At 34.4% G+C, this 20,527-nt stretch overlaps 1 long non-coding RNA gene across 1 annotated transcript; it reads left to right on the forward strand.

Annotated features, from left to right (window-relative positions):
- Window positions 1-18,275: 18,275 nt before the first annotated feature.
- Window positions 18,276-19,965, forward strand: LOC128671853 (uncharacterized). Its single transcript, XR_010369963.1, has 2 exons — window positions 18,276-18,757; window positions 19,147-19,965. It is a non-coding gene; the product is annotated as an uncharacterized LOC128671853 (long non-coding RNA).
- The last annotated feature ends 562 nt before the right edge of the window (window positions 19,966-20,527 follow it).

The following is a 20,527-nucleotide window of genomic DNA, read 5'->3' on the forward strand; positions in this document are numbered from 1 at the left end:
AAGAGCATAGCTCTTAAATGAAAAGAAGAACTAGTTATGCCACGTTAATTTATTGAAATCAATTCAGAACTCGAATTTTTTACTTCTACAACTATCTATTTAGGATGTTCATTGCTTTCGAAACTAAAGCCTCGTGTAAAATTTCACGACCGTAGTTCACACGTCGGGAGCAGATCCTGAATGTACTATCAGGTCGCCTACAAGCCCCATTTGGGGGTAATAAGGACCTATTTATCGAATATGAGAGATGTAAAAGTTTTTAAAATTTGCCTACATGAAATTTTATTATCGTTGGCGCCATATTTGTATGGATAAAACAACATCTAGATAATGTTCTTTACAAGTAAAAAAAAATATGTTTAGCTTTACCAATTTTGGCGTGGAGCCCGGTTCTTGCGAATTTATTCCGGTTACTGTTGAAATGAATTTTTAATATATTACGCGGAACAAGTCTTTATTGTCCGAAAATGTCTTAGCGATAAAGTATGTCCCTGCAATGTTATTACAACGACAATAAAATAGACACTGCACAAAAAGAAAACTGGCAACGCGAAAAGGGCAAATAAAAAATATATTTCTTAAAATTCTCTTTTTCATTTGTCATTCGTTCAATTGGGGATAATAGGCAAAATTACCATTAAACACGCTGATCCCTTATAATTTTTTATACAAGCTTTTATTATCGTTGATGATATATTAACACGACAATAACGTACGACAAAATAATCATGTATATGCTGCACACATCTTTAATTATCATAATAATTAATCGTCATGGATCGAACGGATGCGGTAAAAAGAAACGACAGTCTATGAAAAATATAATACACTAGATGTTGCCCGGGGCTTCGCTCCCGTGGGAATTTTGAGATAAAATATATCAGCCTATAGCAATCTTGGATAATGTATGTTTACAATGGTGAAAGAATGATAGTTGCGGAGATTACCCGCCTCAAACATACAAGCTCACAAAGTCACGAACGCTTAGGATACGAAAATGGGATCGCTCACTGGCACGTCTTGACACTACTGCTCTGTACTACATTTTGTTGCTTTTAAATAATATATACAACATAAGCAATCATCCAAAGTAACTTTTATGTCGTCAAGGACGATATGCATGCCAATGAACCCTAGGCTCCAGCGTTCTATGGCGTGGAAGAAACTGGGAAAACGTTCAGACGCGACAGAGACAAAAAAAATCTGACCATCGCAATCTTTAGAAGCAATAAATTAAACGAGCATCTAAAACAATCTCATTTCAAATCCCCTTTCGCGTCCCTAAAGCTTGCTAGCTTTTGGAAACTTAATTTGTAACGTGAGTAAGAAGGGCGAAAAAATCTCTTTCACCTTTTATTTATGGACCCTTGGGATCGAAAAGGTTCCTTGGACCTGAATGTCATTAGAGCACCCAATCGGACGATACAAAATCGCTTACATGTAAATAAAAGGGATTTAATGTGTGAGGGATGATGACTGGATTTTATAAAAGGAAATATCATTGTTTAGATAACTAAATTAAACTAACATAAAGACTATAAAGTATTTAAGTTTAATTTTACATTTATCATTCGCTCGAAAAGCCTATAATAGCATTGAGGGGATGCTAGTACAATTACAATACAATTAATGTTATATTAATGCTTCAAAATTATATAATCACAATTAAATTGCAACTTTAAATGTTATAATAAGACCTAATGTACACCAAATGAAAGCAATAAAGAACTATGAACTATAAACAAATTTCTCAAGGAAGACTGGCGTATTTACTTTTTTTTACAAAAGAAATAATTTTAAGCTAATTGCATTAAGTATAATTGGTTTGTCTAGTTATTATTTTAAAATTCATGTTCAACCCAACATTTGTGATCGATATAAATCCCTAGAAAAAATATTTTTATAATTCATCATATAAATCATCGTGTCTTTCATATTTTTAATCAAGCACTAAAATAAATCCCGAATGGTACGCAAAACCGTTGAGCGAGATCATAATTCGTCGCAAATGGTTTCCGCAGAGCAAATTGAAGTCCAAGCAACAAAAAGTAACGAGGAGAGGAATATTGATGCTAGTTTTGCTATTCAATACAAATAAATTTATCTTAGAGCTAGGTGAATTCTACGTGCACTGAATTATAAATTGAAAAATATTTAAAAAACTAAGATATCGGTTTTAAAAGTTATTAATTATATTATAACAATTATTTAACTGAAGTAAAATTAAATAAATAGTTTGTAGTATTACATAGGCCATCTACGTACATAATTCTAGTAGGTCCCATTATTTAAATAATGTTGTATATATTGTTTTTGATGCAATAAAGTGTTTATGCTTCGAATAAGATGGGATAAGGGTTGGAAAAGAAGAAGACGGAAGTTAAACTGAATTTGTTAACGTTTGCAGTCTCTATGTATTAATAAACTGTGATGTTTCTGTAACAATGAACGAAAATCGTGAATACCTTTCCAGGGTTGCGATGTCAGCGTTGTGTTATGATTCGGAAGTTGAGATAATGTGCGACTGCTGATGGCCAATTTTGATCAAATGTTTGTTCAAATTTGTAAAAGATATGCGTAATGATTAATGATTAATCTCCACGAATAAAAAGTAATCAAAGTTTCATGTGGAATACTAGCGGGCCGTCCTGGCTTCGCTAGGGTTAACATAATAAATTATACAACTAAACCAGAAATCACGCTATTTGTGAAAACCGCATGAAAATCCGTACAATGTTTTTTAAGTTCATCGCGAATAGATAGACTAACAGACAGACACGGTAGAGGACTTTGTTTTATTATATGTAAGGAGCATATGTATGGATTAAATAAATATATTAGGACAAATCACACAGATTGAGCTAGCCCCAAAGTAAGTTCGAGACTTGTGTTATGGGATACTAGCTCAACGATACTATATTTTATAACAAAAACATATATAGATAAACATCCAAGACCCAGGCCAATCAAAAAAAGATCATTTTCCATCATGACCCGACCGGGGATCGAACTCGGGACCTCTCGGTTCAGAGGCAAGCACTTTACCACTGCGCCACCGAGGTCATCAAAACCAACAATGAAGTAAGTGTCATCTAAAGCTTTCGACTCAATAGTGGACTCAATAGTGCTGTGTTCCCAATATTGAAGTGGTATCGAGCATCCAGCTCTTCTAAAGACGAGTATTTGCTTGCTTTGTAGGTCGTGTCGTAAGTTTGAGTCAGGGAACTTCTTGTACCACTTGAAACTTGTCCCAGGCACGAATTTTATCTAATGATTTTGCTATGACACTATCTCGATTAAACAGGGCCGTAGTTTTTTTTTTGATTTTTTTTAGTTAATTATTTAACGAATATTACTTCCAATTTTTATCAATGCCTAATTCGGACCAAATAATATTATGTCGTCAATTTTTGTATCAAAAATATTTTTATTACATTAACTCAAAAACTATAATAAATATTTGTGATTCCAGAGGATTTAGGTGTGTAATTTATTATGTGTTTACCCGAGCCTAGTACGAGTCGAGACGGGCGTTAGTATGCAATAAAAAACAACGTTTAATTTGATAACTTGTGTGCCCGTAATAATCTTTATGGATTCCTAAAATGGGTTAATAATAGTTTAAATAGCAATATAAAGCAAACCATGTCTTAATTATTTTTGTGTGTTGAGCCGGTTAGTCTTCGGTAGACGTCAGTAAGTGATGTTATCATCCTAAATTGAGTAAAGAATTTTGAATTTGAATTTGGTGTAAAAGATCTAATTAAATCAGATTCAAGTGATTTAAGTGCATAATGACCAGCATTCAAGACTTTTAATATTCAAATCTTGTTTTTAAAGAACTTGAGCGGTGTTAATAGCCATAAAAAAAAGTTCGTCTCTGGCTACACGGGGTAAATAAATTAGTTGGCAGTTGCAAACTTATTCTTCAGTTAAGTACTTTTTGAAACTCAATCACGATTATCATCTAAAGCTGAGGCTAATTGAGTTTTGCAGCCGTAAATACTTTAAATGGATGTTAATAACTTTTTACTCAGAGCCAAAATTTGAATGAACCTTAATGTCGAGATTTTCTAAATCCTTTAGGGACCAATGAGTATATTGAACTGAAGATGAAGGGAACTACGTAGAGAACAAATTTTTGGATATGCCGCTCCCGCCTGGGTCTGACAGAAGGGCCTGACCTGAGAAGTGCTGGCTCGATGTAGTCAAGGATTATATGCATGCCAATTACCGTGCAAAGTGGAGTCGAAAATGTAGGAAAGCGGAGTCTGAGCCCCGACACTCAGAGGCTGAGGAAAAATCGAGAAAACGCTCGGATCAGAGATATTGAGAGAAGGCTATTGAACTGAAGCTTTTCATTTTCTCAGTCCAATGCACGAGACAATTAGTTTTAAACACAAGTATTACGTAACGAAACTTTGTTTATGTACAAAAATAGTTATCATCTTATTCATGTGATTCTTTTTTATGGGAGGCCAAAAATTCGCATCAATGTAACATATCACACCCCGTATCAACATGTAACACTCTGTATCAATGTAAACATAATCAATTAAGCCTACGTATAACATGCGGAACCAACGAATCGAGAAAACAACATTTGAGAACCACTCAAAAGCGCGGTTATTGAAAAAGTTTATGAAATTCGAAATGTGGTAGGCGAAATTTGGCCGCAGCATTTCTCTCCATGGAATGTAAATAAGGCAATCACACTTCGAGAGAAACGCGATAATATAATAATAACTTATTGGATATTTCTGGGTGTAAACAAAGAATCAAGTTAAACAATGTTTTGATTTTCAAGTCAGTTTTCTATTTTATATGACCATATTTTCGGATTTCATATTTTATTTGGAGATTTGCATAAAACATGCGACTTATTCGATACTTTGTACTTCAGAACTGAACGTTCTGTGTCGCTTCTTAATAAGGGACCGGACCGCTATCCCTTTCTCGGGTTTTGATGGGGTTTTTGGAATGGGTTTGCTTTCGAAAGCCGTTCGATGCTGTAACCCGTTCAATTTGCTTTGGTAAACGCTATATCAACGACTACAAAACCCTTTCTTTGAGGTAAGTCATACGAAGGGTTTACCCGTTCAGATAGCAGGCTAAATTATGCTTTAAGCTCAGGCCATACGGTCTTCATTTGAATAAATTGCAGTGGACAACAAATACCTACTAAGCGCGTGCGGCGAAGCGGTGCGTTATTATTTACACGATCCAATGTGTCGTTTCGTGTCTTTTAAGCTCTTCATACATGGAGCTACGCAAATTTGCGCAGGAGTGGGGTGCGATGAAAACTACACCCCTCTCCCCCCGCAGGCATTTAAGGGGAAAGCCAAACAGGGTAAGCGCTATAACGAACGGGTTACCCCTTCTAAAGAGTTAGCCATATCATATAGGAAATCCTTTGAAAGGGTTAGCATCACCATATGGGATAGTCATTGGATAGGGTTAGCCATTGAACAGGTTACACAAGAATATGGGAAAGCTTATCAAAGGATTAAGCAAACGAACGGCTTGTCCGGTCCCTGTCTTATTACAATTTGCAGATACATAAGAAACAAAGAAGACTAAAAGCGTTCATATATTTTGATTAGATATTAAGAAATTTCTAAATGTCGCCTTCGAGTTTCACAAATCGTGGTTCTATCTACCACATATCTAAGTGATAAATACGTGATATTGTATGCGAGTGTTATAGCTATCAGTGCACCAACGGCATTAGGATATATTGCTCGGGATATTTATTATGAACTCTAATGGCATTCGTTGAATATCAACCGATCTCTTCAAGGTACGCTGACAAATTTTTGTTTTAATGACTATTGGAAGGCCCTTATAATAATAGAAACACCCGTAAACTTTTACTGTGATAATGACAATGCTTTATTTTTTTTTTTTTTGCAAAAATATGACAAAAGTAAAATCATACATTTTCGGACTCATCCAAACGCTCCATACTAAATGAGACGAACAATGTCACAATTTGGTAAAATTTTCGCGAATGTTTGTTCGACAGCTACATGAAATATTACGTTTATTGTGATGACTTTTTAATAAAAGTTGTTTTAAAATTTTAGTTTTTTCTTATTGTTGAAAAATATTGCAAGACGAATTGGGACGCTCACTCTTTTATGAAATCTGTTAAAACAGATTCCTTTATTCACTTTTCCTAAAAGTTTTGTAATTCATACATAATAATAATTAATGATATAGGCCTAATTACTGTGTCCGCTGCCTTACAAGATATCTCGCCTAATATATTTATGAATGTATGTGGTTTGAACCTAACACCCGTATCATTAGTAAAGGAAAACGTTAATTGTCTCCCTTAAGGAGGGCCTAATTGAATATGCTGGGGTAATTGTGCTTTTACGTGTGAGAATCCCTTGAGGCCTTATTCCAACGTAACAGAGACTGATAAAAAAATTCTGAATTCGAACAGGAATTGAACCCACGCCTCTATCTATCTAGGACCGTGCTCTTAACCACTGAACTGTCGATACCATGCCAGTTTGGTCGAATTAATTCATCTCTACGTCTTACGCCGACGTAAAAGCATGTGTAACATATAACAAAAATCACCTAAACAAAAGATATGTATTAAAAACGAATTTGGAATCTATATCTCATACCAGAGTGATATACCTAGGCTATTTTCTGGCGCAGGTAGAGCCACGGGCGACAGCTAATAATTCTAAAAATGGGAAGATTAGTTTCTTCATTTTACTTCACAAATCAGTTAAGTACTTTCCGGGTTTCCTAATGAACGTTTCATTTACACGAACGCAAATCCTAAAAAGGATCCTTTTTATTCCTTTCAGACATGGAAAAGTAAAAAATCTTAAAAAATATATATGTGTATTTTTCATCATCAACATAAAGTACGGCGAAGTTGTGAAAGAGAAAATTAAAGCTCGCTATTCACGTTTGCCTCAAAGAAATTGGTTTTAGATTCAATGAGGCCCTTCGATCCGTTTCATATATATCAATGTATAGAGTTTATAGATTCTACCATCTAATATTTGGCCTCATATGAAGATGTACGCGTATCTTCAAAAGAATTTTAGAGTCTTTTAGTATTGGTAATATTGTAAGAAAGGGATAGAAAGCATCTACCATTATTTTAGGTTTTTGTGGGTGGTTGAGTTTATTTTTATAATTTTAATACTTAAATCGACTTCAGCCAATCGGAACACTGTGTTCTGTGTTACATGCTATTAATATACTCGAAAAATAAGTAGATGATGATCCTAACGCATAATGACATGTGAAACATCGCCAATCAATTAAAAAAAATAAAACGAATGTTCAGGACACAGATGAAACGTGAAGTTTCTCAAAAACCCAAAAATCTGAAAAAAAAAAGAAAAAATCTGTTTGTACTACTTACTTTTGTTTATGTTGGTTTCTCATCAGTCCCCTAATGCGTATTTGCAAAAACAAACCTTATTGCCTGCATCACAAAGAGTTCTTTTGGTTATCCATAGCATGTCCGAATTTTCCCTTAATCAGTTTATCTTATGTCTGTAAAACAATATTGATTAATCACTTTCACCTGCCAATAACACAGCCAGTATCACACAAAGTATCAAGTCATTAACATGCAATTAGGAGAGTTAATTAATAATGAAAGCTTCAAGTGTGGTTAAACTTGATTCGATTAACTATTTTTTAATAATTTTCTTTGTTGTAGGCGATTGTATTAATAAAATGTACTGTAGCTGCTTCCACTATGTCCTGGTCATAGATAAAATATATTATTTTTCTTGTATCTATGGTCCTGGTAGAAAGGGCAGACGCAAGATGTGTTGGCTTGATGTCGTCAAAGATATGCGTGCCAATGATCTTGCCAACTAGGGATGCTGACAACCGTGCGCAGTGATGGCGACAAAGTAGCAAAGACGACCTTGGGCTCTGACGTGGACATGAGAAAACGCTGAAAAGAGATATTATCTACTAGTCTGTACGGGGTATTGTGCATAATAATATGAGTTTCACAACAAAAATAAAATTCTCAACTTTCACACAGATCTAACAAACAACCAGCGTAACCAAACCTTTGATAGGAAACGTCCAAAGAAAATCTGACACTTGTCACTACGTCTAATTAAGTAACTTGACATGTAAGCTTTCTTCGTTAAATAATTAAAATTAATAACTCTCGCTGCCATTGATGTAGTCCCATTTGTGTTACGGCCCTAGCAGTCTGCGAATTAGTTTTAATAATTTATTTTTTTAAATATCAATCGGTACTCAACGCCTGATGACATTATTTTAGCTTCAACGCTTGTAAATAGTTTTGCAATAGGAAAACCCAATTATAATAAATGCCATTTCATATTAGTCAAATCAAATATTTTTTTGTACATATCAAAAACTACACATTTACATAAGTAAGGCTTATGTCATACAACTGTCTCCTAACCCACTACTATACCTATAACTCGTGATTTCATAAATATATAGATTAAAGCATTTAGTACCTAAGCATTTCAATGAAATATAGGGTCTTTTTAGGGTATTTTATGTTCAATGCGCCTTTTTTATTATTAATTATTGCTCTATTTAAAAAAAATATAATTTATAATTTTTGGATTACTAAATCCATGCGATAATCTGCACCAAATTCATTGAGTTTTGATATCTTTAAAATAAGTTTTAATATAAAAAAAAAGTTATTTTTGATACATGCTTTTTATTCGTCAGAAAGTTCTTTAATGACATAAACATATTTAAAACTAAACTTTAATGGATATGAATATCTATAAAGTGGCCTTCTACCTTTACTTTAGTTAGTAATCAAAATGTTTAATATCTTACGATAAATTTATGTAATTTGAAGTTGTGATTACTGATTACTATATGTACCTAGTAATCTGGCTGTATCTATATCTGAACACATATTTCCTTCGTTTATACTTAACATTATAAAAAAAAAAACTGATAAAAAATAAAGAGGCACATAATTTGGAATGTAAGAAAAGTTGTTACAAAAACTGGCGGTATTATTTAAATAGAATTTTCGCGGATAATATCTAAAATGGGCCCAAAGAGACTTCCACAAGAGGATTATAAAACTAATTATCTCTCGTACCGAATTATTCTGAATTAATTTGATTCCGCTGTTTGTTTAGGAAGCGCCAGTTCTTCATATAATTCTAAAAGTTCTATATTGGACTGAGTCACATGATCTAATCAATTTTTCGTTTGAATAAGAGTGAGTCGCACCGTCAAATTTAACGTTGATTTTAACCGGCGCGTCACTGGATTTTAGACAAAATGGCGTATTTTGCGTTTTTCTGCGCAGGTTAAAGTTAACATCAAAGTTGACTGGTGCAACCCACTTTCAGTTTGATAGGGTTTCGTATGTCATTTACTACTTTCCAATTCAAAGATTAGTTCAGATTTATTTATTTTTTATTTATACAACAATACCAAGAAAAATTAAATGTTATGAAATAACACCGAATTTGTTTGTACGTTCGTTCGTTCGTTCGCTTGCTCGCTCGTTCGTTTGTTCGTTCGTTCATTTGTTTGTCTGTAATAACTTTATTGCACGAAAATAAGTACATTAATCAAAATTAATACAAGAAAGATACATTGTACAACGGCAGCTAGATACATTGTACCTGGAATTATCAGGTACTCCGTACAAAGTAACTAATAATTCCATGGTTTTTACACACATCTGGTAAATATGTATGTACGAAATACATACTGTTACCATAGAAACAAAAGAAAATAAAATAAGCACCGTGATTCCGCGGAAGAATCAGCTTTCCACCTCGAAATAAAGGTCTCAATCAAAAATGGTGGAGATTTAAAAACGCGAACAAAGTAGCGTTCAAAAGGATTTCCAAAAATAAAATAAAAGATACTATTGAAAAAAATTATCTCCTAATAATTAAAAATTTACCTTACATAATAAACAAGGGAGCATTCTTACGCTCTAATTAAGAAAAAGGGGAACACCAAACAAAAGGATCATATTTTCACAAATTGCGGCCTTTGAAGATTACAGAAAGTTCGTGTACACGAACTTACCTCAAGGGCATGTTCCGGGCAAGGTTTAAATTGAATTATCTACACAATTAGGTTTCATTCACATTTGAATAACCTATTTCTCCTCATGCTCGCATGTTCCCTGTTTCATACGGCTGTGCTGTGACGCCACGAAACCCGGAGTCAGCGTAATTTATCTATAGCATTTAAAGATTCGACTGTGATTTTACAACCGGTTAGTCTAACGTCATCCCTACTTGGAATTGCTATTGTTGTCTATGAGAAGGCTATATTTGATAAATACTCTCAGAGATTCTGTACCTTCACATGTTCTAAATCGAACCTGAAAATTTTGAATAGGAAAGTCACGATAGGATCTCATTTGTAGTAGTTATTTTATTTTTTTCCCATAATTTTGCAAGACACAACATAAGACTACGCGTCGTCGTGACTCAATTTTTGTATATTCATTCCAAGTGAGTTTCTACGCAAACTAAAGTTGACGTGATTTGTTCACGTAATTTTCTCACGAACGGCATCTTTTTGACTCCGCGTCACTGTGAATCAGCCTAATTCCCTAATAAAACTAAGCAAGTGCAGGCGTAAGGGCTGCTAAAAAACTTGGAACCGAATTAAACCGGACTGAACTGATAAATAACTTATATATTACTAGCTGCGCCCCGGGGCTTTGCTCCCGTGGGATTTTCGGGATAAAATGTACTGTAAGTGTTATACCAGGTTATATTCTACCCGTGTACCAAATTTCATAACAATCAGTCCAGTAGATTTTGCGTGAAAGAGTAACAAACATACACACACACATGCATCCCCACAAACTTTCGCATTTATAAATTTCATTAAGAAATTATTCTCACGGTAACTACTGTTACCGTGTTAATCCCGGAAAAATAACTATTTTTCCGGGAAAGGTGCCCTATGTTCTTCTCCACACTTCAAACTACATATATATGCAAAATTTCAATAAGACGGGTTGAGTAGATAGAGCGTGAAGAGGCAGCAAACAAAATTACTTTTTATTAATCAAAATTACTTCAGTTCAGTTCCCGCGGGGACCGAACGGATTTGAGGATCGCAATCTTGTTCAATTGTTTTTATTATCTCCAGTACCGAAGTTTAATAGAATTATTTTATTGTTTTGTCTCTTATCAATTGCTTTAAAAAAATATGTAAAAGTGGATTTGTTATACATTTCACACATGCTTTTTAACTTATTTTTGAAAATAATAATGAGATGAAAAAATTCTGGAATTCCGAAATTCGGGAATTGAACCCGCGCCCCTGACTATCCGGGTCACCGGCTGAGCTATCGAGACGGCTGAATTAATTCATCGCGACGTCTTACGTTTACGCATCTTATTTTTTCATTTCATTATTATTTTTTTCAAAAAAATATATAAAAGTGATTCAAAGGTTTTGGTGGTTATATCTAATGCGTGGTATTTAAATAGTTGTAAACCCTTGTTTAAGAACCTTCAAATATTAACTTTACCATGTATATATATTAGACATTTATGTTGCTTTGTAAAAGAGCATCTGCATTACTTCAAATTTTTGACTTAAGCATCAAATAAACAGTTAAGATCAAATTATATATGTAAATTATATCAGCCACGTGGATGTTAATATATTTATAAGAAAAATGCATACCACATGTGCATACAAATATTTAATCAGCTACCAAATAGCATTCAATTGACTGATAGAAAGAATTAAAAAAAAAACATTGACGGAATGGTTGAATGGAAAAAGATTTTATAGTATTAAAGAGTATATGAACATTGACCTTATATAAATATTTTATTGCTATAGTATTATTTTAAATTAATGTATTATTTATTATTAATATTTGCAGGTTACAGTTGACTTAAGATCTATGAATATCTTGCAAATAAATGATTCTATTCTATTCCATAGGAAGGTTTAGGTTTTTAACATATTATGGTTTTATCCGAGCGAAGCCGGGACGAGCCGCTAGTTAAAACAATATACCTATGAGATTAATATTTGAATTTCACCTCAGAAATATATAGAAGAACGTAACGAAATGAAATAGTGTTTATTTTGTGTCTGGCATTTTTCTATCGAGTGATTCCTAGTCGTTTTTCACAGGTGATTCGTTTATCGAAAAACAATTTCTGCTTGCAGAAACACAGACTGGTGCCAGACGTTCGGAATTTCCACGAAATAACGTTACAGACACTGGCTATGTGTCCTTAATGGATACCTTTACCTTTCACCTATCGATGCTTAGAAAAAGCGAAACTATAATACTTCTTCTAATATAATTAACTAGCGGCCCGTCTCGGCTTCGCTCGGGTAGAACCATAATAAATTATACCTTCCTAAAGTAAAACATAACTTTTTAAGAATAATTGGGTGACACGTGTTCTTGGCGTTAACATATTATGCTCCACAATGTCGCCGAACACATGCCGATGCGAATGCGTGAATATTGCGTAGTTAGTACGAATGTTTTTACTTATCGCAATGAAAAACCAGCCATGTATACCGAATCCGACAAAGTTTGGCAAACTGTTCGACGACAGTGTGGAGCCGGCATTGAACGAAAAACTAATCGATTCTACGATAAATTACTCAGTTCTGTTTAAAAAAAGTTTGGTATCACCAATCATAGTATGAAACAAAGTCGCTTTCCGTTGTCTGTCTGATTTTGAATCTGATTTTGATGTTAGTTTTTTTAATTAATAATGTGATTCCTGAAATGTTTAGGAGTATAATTTATTTTGGTTTTACCCGAGGGAAACCGGGCCGCTAATATTACATAAATAAAGCAAACATCTATCTAATAATCTATACTATTATTATATAGGTAAGCGTTTGTGAGTTTGTATGTTTGAGGCGGGTAATCTTTGAAACTACCGAACCGATTTCAAAAATTCTTTCACCATTAGAAAGGTACATTATCCAAGATTGCAATAGGCCATATTTTATCTCAAAATTCCACGGCACTGAAGCCCTGGGCAACATCTAGTATTATATATATTATTTTATATAATAGCATAGTATGTATGGCACCGAAAGTTTACAACAACATTCCAAATCAATATAAAAACTTAAATTTAAATCTATTTAAAAAGCACCTCAAGTCTTTATTAACTGATAAATGTTATTATACTTTAAATTATTTCTTTAATGATAGACTCGGATAGAATTTAGTGCTAGTATACATTATAATTATTTTTTTGTTTTGTTATTTGTAGTGGATAGCATGCTCCTCTTTATTTATTTATATTTGCATACCTATATTCGATAAAACTTGTAGGTTTAATTCATTTTGACATCAATTTGTATATTTGTACTCATGTTTGTGGCAAATAAATGTTTTCTTTCTTTCTTTAGAAATTAATCTAAACTTTAATAGCAGAAATCACCCTTTTTGAAGTCGGTTATCAAAATTTCAAACAGCTTTTGTGCTTAAAAGACAGGAGTTTTGCCATAATCCTTTGTAAATATGCTATACCACGTATGTTTAATTGTTCAATTTCTTACGCATTTCACTTTCATCGCTTACATATAAATTGCACAGACATTTTTATCAATAGACTGAGCATATATAGAAATTATTTGACGTGTGGTTCCGCCCTAGAATCCACTCCGTATCCCCCCGTGAATGTCGTACGAGACGACATAAGGACACCTATACGTACGTCGCATAATGTAGCGATTTTGTCTGCAGTAACCAGTATATAGTATCAATAAATACTATAAAAATACAGTTTACATTCATAAAAATTCGCATTATACAGTTCTTTTCGGAAATAGATGTTACGAAATTGGTAGTTGGATAGTAAACATGAAAAGGGGCTGTGCCTATATAACATATTTTTGCTAACAAAGGATTCACTCTCAGAAACATTAATGGATGGATGATCGCCACTAAATTATGCATGTGTCCTAATCATCTCGTACAATATTCACAGACTATGTAGCCTTGGCAGCAGCTGATAGACAATAATAGCATTACCAAGGATGATGGAGGAAAGGAAGAAGAACATAATATAAATAGAAAAAGAGAATATAGTAGGTACCTACCAAATGATGTCCTCCGTGACGTGCCCATCTACGGCGACACTTTCTCGATACCTGGGGGCTTACTATGATCTCTTAATGCGATCCACTTTACGACCAAAACTGAACTGCATCGCAAATTCGTACCATCGACGTAATTTTTGTATGAATGCGATTCATTTTAGGTGCCTAAATTGAACTGAGTTGCATTGGAATCGTTCTGTAAAAGTTGATGGTAGGTCTGAGCTTGAATGTAATCCACAAAACCGTAGGTAGGTACTTATATAACCAAAATCAAATCATTATTCAATTAGGCCTTCACAGGCACTTTTTCACGTCATATTCTAAATTATATGATTTTTACCAAAGCTACGAACTACTGTCCGCTTACATTATTTATATAGTATAATTTGTTTATGAACTAGCTGCGCCGCTACTAGCCTGGGCTTCGCTCCCATGGGAATTTCGGGATAAAAAGTACCTATCCTATGTGTTATTCCAGGTTAAGGTGAGCAAGTGCAGGCACAGGGGCTGCTAAAAAACTTGGAACCGGATTAAACTGGACTTAACTTATATGTACATATATTACTTAGCTGCGCCCCGGGCCTTCGTGGGAATTTCGGGATAAAAAATATTCTATGTGTTATTCCAGGTTATATTCTATCTGTGTACCAAATTTTATAACAATCCGTCCAGTAGATTTCGCGTGAAAGAGTAACAAACATACATCCTAACAAACTTTCGCATTTATAATATTAAGTAGTAGCATTATTCTGTGACTGCAGTGCTTGTATTGTTGTCTTCCGATTTGGGTGAGGCAGTGTACCTAATTACAAGGCAATGTGCAAGAGCGCAGTCTACAAATGTGCTACAGGCGTTTTTAAGCTGTAGTGACCACAATGGATTTAATAAGTTCTGAGTACCTACGAATTCCATTATGAACTGCAACTTTAGAGTTTCAAAAGTTCGGTGATTTTTATCCGCCGAACTACTGCTGCCCAAAAGTAGCCCTAGTCCGGTCAACCGGAATAACAACCGAACTACTAATAGCAAGCTAATAGACGGACTCCTTAACATCGGGAGGCACGTTTTTATAATTTTTGTTTTTAAAAAAATAAAAATGTCAAATGTTGTCTGTTCCATTATTTACTTGTGGCAATGAGTTCATCCTACACTTTACAGTTTAATTGTGTTTGATCGAGTAATGGAGACTGTGTTTGGGCTCGGCATATAGGATATCCATTCTATCCCTCACATTTCATATGGAAAACGATAGTATAATTAGGTATTATTTTTTGTTCATTATTGTGAAGCAAAGACATTGAAATAGTTTAGTTTTATAATAATACTAGCTGGGAATGGGAATGGGAATGGGAATTTCGGGATAAAAAGTACCCTATGTGTTATTCCAGGTTATATTCTATTCATAACAATCGGTCCAGTAGATTTTGCGTCAGCATACATCACACATACATACCTACAAATAGATACAATATACATACATAAATACACACATGTCATCCTCACAAATTTTCGTATTTATAATATTAGCAGAACAGGATGTTTATTATATGTTCTTGTATTGTTATTATCTCACTCTTATCTACGCATGTCCACAGTTCTGTTCTTGTATATGAGGCTGCCAAGTCTGGGGTCAGCGCTAAAAATGACCTTAAAATTTGAAGATTCTGTGATTATACAACCGGCCGCCTGCTATAATAGCAGGTAATAGGTATAATAGCAATACTATTATACCCAATCAATGTCTAGTCTACTATACTAGCTCTCGTCCCGACTTTGTTCGGGTGAAAATATAATAAATTATACATCTAAACATTCCTCATGAATTACACTATCTATTAGTGAAAACCGCAAAAAAAACCGCATTTATCGCGAACAGACAGACAGACGTGCCAGGGGACTTTGTTTTATAATATGTAAGGATTATGTCTTTTATTCGCCTCGTACTCCATCCACGGGTGGATATGAAGTGGTTCTATTGTACTTGTCGCATGCGTTGAAAATGAATAAACTCAAAAACGTGACGCTTCATTCCGAAGCAGTCATGTAAAAACTGTAGTAATCGGTTCAGAGGGGTCAGTCGGCTTTTACCGCAGTACCTTTGTGGCATTCCTATGCAGATGTCGCTCGAACGCGACGCGGCACTCTGAACCAATTACGGTGACATGTGTGTGAGATGTGAATTCTGTTTGATGGATTTTTAGGGTACCTCAGCACACGAGCGAGTTCAAAATCGTTGAAGTTGTCGCCATGACCTAATTCGTCGGACGTCATCATCATCATACAACTGTAGAAAGTTCACAAGTTAAATATGCATTTGCAATGAATGTGGAATAATTTAATTCTAACTAATATTATAAAGGCGAAAGTAAGTTTGTTTGTTTGATACGAGAACTCAACCAATCTTCTTGTAATTTTGCATTCATGTAGTTTGAAGTGTGGAGATGAAGGACATAGGGTATTTTTCATCCCGGAAAAATTATGTGTTATTATATCTCTCAATATCTGAAATAATGCAATACTTATCTCGATGGTTGCTGCAAACACAAACGGAATCTCAGTTACTCTAATACAACTCGCGCTTAACACATTTTTCCAATTTCATAACGCTAACAGTCGCCATTTTTCAACACCGATACCGGTAGTGCAAACCACTGTTAGATGTCGAGTGAACGGAATGAACGAAAGAACGTGTGAATGTGAACGGGAAGAACATTACTTCGGTCGGTACAAGGATTTTGATCCTTGTACCGACCGAAGTAATGTTCTTCTTGGAGTGTCGTAATGGAATAGACGAGGCGTTAGACAGCGAAATATATGTTTCTTTTCCGGGCAATAACTTATAAGTTCCTTTTTTTAATCGAGCCCTCGACTTCGGAGCATCACAAAATATACCTATACAAAATTTATTTGAGCTCCGTACAGGGCTAGGCAGAATTTTATTAATTATATCTGCAAAGCAAATAGGTATATATTTTGTATTTATATTCGAATATGAGACAATATAGTAAAGTACAGAAACCTCAGGTATCCTAACAGGCAACTGATGAAAATCCTATATTTACAATCTTATATTACCAATGGCGTTTGAAGCATTTATAAAATGAACTAAATAGATCGTTTCGCGTTTAAATAGCGGCATAATCTTGCCTGTGCGCAATTATTTCAAAACGACCACTTTCCTTGCAGCTGGAAATGACACGCGTATAAAATACTTGTGGTCCAAAGAGAGACACCTTCGAGAAACTGGGGGAATTCAATTTAGTTTTATGACAGCTCATCAATTGTGTTCGATAAATTCTTCATCGTGCAATCAACATAACTCCACCTTATTTATCTGTGACCCGTAAGATGATTTATTATATAAAAAAATATATTACAGGTCGACACGTCACACGCCACGTCGTCTACATAACGAAAAAATAAACACAATGGCCAGGCAAATGGTATTTGCCGAACTTTTTATTCGTTTTAATTTCCGCAGATTTTTTGTAATGTAAAAAATATTTACATGATTTTAATTAACATTTTATCGTAAAGCAAAATAGCAAACTCAACAAACTCTTTTCTGTCCTCTCTCTCTCACTCTCACGTGTTCCCGGTTTCATTCAATTAATAGTCACCTTGTATGATATACGTATATAGAGCATACAGAGTGATCTTAGAAAACTAAAACTCATAAAGGAGACCAAAACATTTTTATCATTTTTTGACATCGGTTTCTTTGAACGACTCATCAGCATCAATTTGTGCAGTGAAAAAAAAATGTATACTGTATAATATATAACTTTAACTTGATAACTCTACGTGCCGCCGTCGTGAAAAAGGGTCTTAACAAACACACACACGGACAAACAGTTTCTATCATTTGAGGCATAACCCTAAAAAAGAAAATATTTATTGTATATTCCAATAAGAACTTGTTTCTACTACTTTTATACCAACGAAGACAGAAAGTTGTCTTGTCTCATAAAGAACTTACTATCGCGTGATTTGGAATTGTTAGCGAAAATCATACAAAGCAACAGAGACAGTCTTGTTGGCCGAACCAAAACCGATTTGTACTACCAACCTATATGTCGAAGGAAGGTCAATGTTATATAATGTACAGTTGTTTATATTTGATTGCAAAGAATACAATCAAAATAGAATAAATAAGGTTATTTTTACAAAAAAAATATATTTCTGAGACAATATTTTATTGACAACTTGTTATTTAACGCGTGACGAAAATTCCTAACCGTGCTGTAAATACGTGAGTCAGTTATACATAGGTATATGAGTAAAATCGATATGAAAACTTATGTGGATACAAATCCGAGACTTGTCGATTAAATGCGAGCTTATTAACCACCGGGTTGCCACTGCTTAATTGATAATGGTTTCAGACGATGTCGGATCCTATGACAGACAAGCTATCAAATAGGTAAAATTTCTGAGGCGATGGGACGTATTAATTCGCTTTGTTGTTGATAATATATTTTAGAGGGCTCAATAATTGCTTAAATGTACTCATTAGTTCGACAAAGATTCATTCGTTCTATCAAAATAAGTAATTAACGGAAACATGATGACCAATCATTGAATTATTGCCAATTAAAAACATTATAATTTGCGCCATACTAAGTGACACCAACCTAATCAGTTTGTTTTCAAGCGGTCATGTTTTGGCGACGTATGTATTACTTTTTCAGTGTTTTTAGTTTACAAATTAAAAGTAACTTTATCAATCTGCGCGGGCGCAGACAACTCTGTTTTTCTTTCGTTCCCAGATCAACATGAAAGAGTACAAGTACATGTGACGGCTGTTTCGGTTCCCGCGCAGATTGTAAAAGTCGATCAAGGGAAAATACTATAAGATTAAGATTCTCCTATTTAGGATAGCAATTAACAACCTATCATTATTTAATCTCTATTCTACGGAGATTTAGAAGGTAATAAAGCGGGAACCACACGCCCGTAAAAAGATGACCATGTAGCATTTTATATAATATTAGCGTATTATATAATCGTCACAATGGAATCGTCCATTTAAATAACGTAGTTCTTTTTATTATTCTCCAGATACGAGTATCATCACACTATGGCTGCACCAAATGATTCACAGTTACAAGTTCCCTGACCCGATAAAATGGAACAAATGCGACATGTGTGTATGCGGGAGTGATGGCAACACTTACATAGACGACTGGCATCTACTCATTGCCCGGTTAACTAACCCATACTTGACACAATCTCACTTTGGACCCTGTTGGAGCCCGTCACAAGAAAACCAGAACCATTACATCGTAGAAAGATCATATGGGATACCAGAAGATGCACCATTGCAAATTCTTTACACATCGTCGCTCGAAGACCTAGATCTGACTACTTTTGTAATGAAAAAAACTGAAACGGATAAGAAGGTGAATCAATTACAGCAAACGATTGATGAAAACAAATCACGGATGTTGAAAAGACTGCATAAGCATAGGAGAAAAATAAGAAAACCTTATATGCCCGCATATTATTTTAAAATTCCATACAATTATTATTATTATGATAGCTGATCTTTGTATAGAAAATTCTGATGTCTACATGTATATATATAATACTTAACATATACATTATATAACTAGTTTTTGCCCACAACTTCGTATGTGAGTAAAAATCCCCGTGGGAATTTCAGAAAATCCCATCTTAGTGCTCCTCTACTGTCCTAGGAATCTACACACCAAATTTCAGCTTTCTACGCCCAGTAGTTTCGACTGTGCGTTGTCTGTCAGTCAGTCACTCGGTAATGCAAGCGTTTTATATATACATATTAGTGTGAGACTTTTAATCACATATAAATAACAGTATGGGTGTACTTGTTTCGAATTAAAAACGTGATCATAAATTTCATCCTTAGTTTGTTTTTATTTCTGTTTTTGTAATAAGCTATTTTTTATGTTGACAGTTCAAGGTATTTTTATATTAACAGTACATTTTTTCAAGAAAACTTTTGAAAATGTAGTTAATAAAAATGTAAAAATATGAATAGGAAGATCACAGCCTCATAGTCAACTATTTTAATATCCCAAATGGACGGAACCCACCATTTCCAAATGGTAAGTTATTAACGACATCGAACACCTACAGCCTGGACAACAGCTGAAGCAATATTCAGTCACCCATCCCGGGATGACCATTGCATAAGTTGCTTAACCAGCATTATTGCGGCATTACAGTAATGCGAGGTTAAGTGTCAAGTTAAGAAAAAAGTCACGTCTTATTCACACTTGCCGAGTGAACGGGCGAAAAAGCAAACTCGGCCGAGTATTCTGTAATAATACATTAATACTTCCACTTTCTTGTTATCATAATTGTAACAAATATTACCTAAGACATAGACCAGGACCTCCGAAATAACTACGTCTTATTGCGAAAGAAACGCGGCGGACAATGTCGCAGGAGAAATTCTAGT

This window comes from Plodia interpunctella, chromosome 8 (genome assembly GCF_027563975.2).
Source record: "Plodia interpunctella isolate USDA-ARS_2022_Savannah chromosome 8, ilPloInte3.2, whole genome shotgun sequence".
NCBI classification, from domain to species: Eukaryota; Metazoa; Arthropoda; class Insecta; order Lepidoptera; family Pyralidae; genus Plodia; species Plodia interpunctella.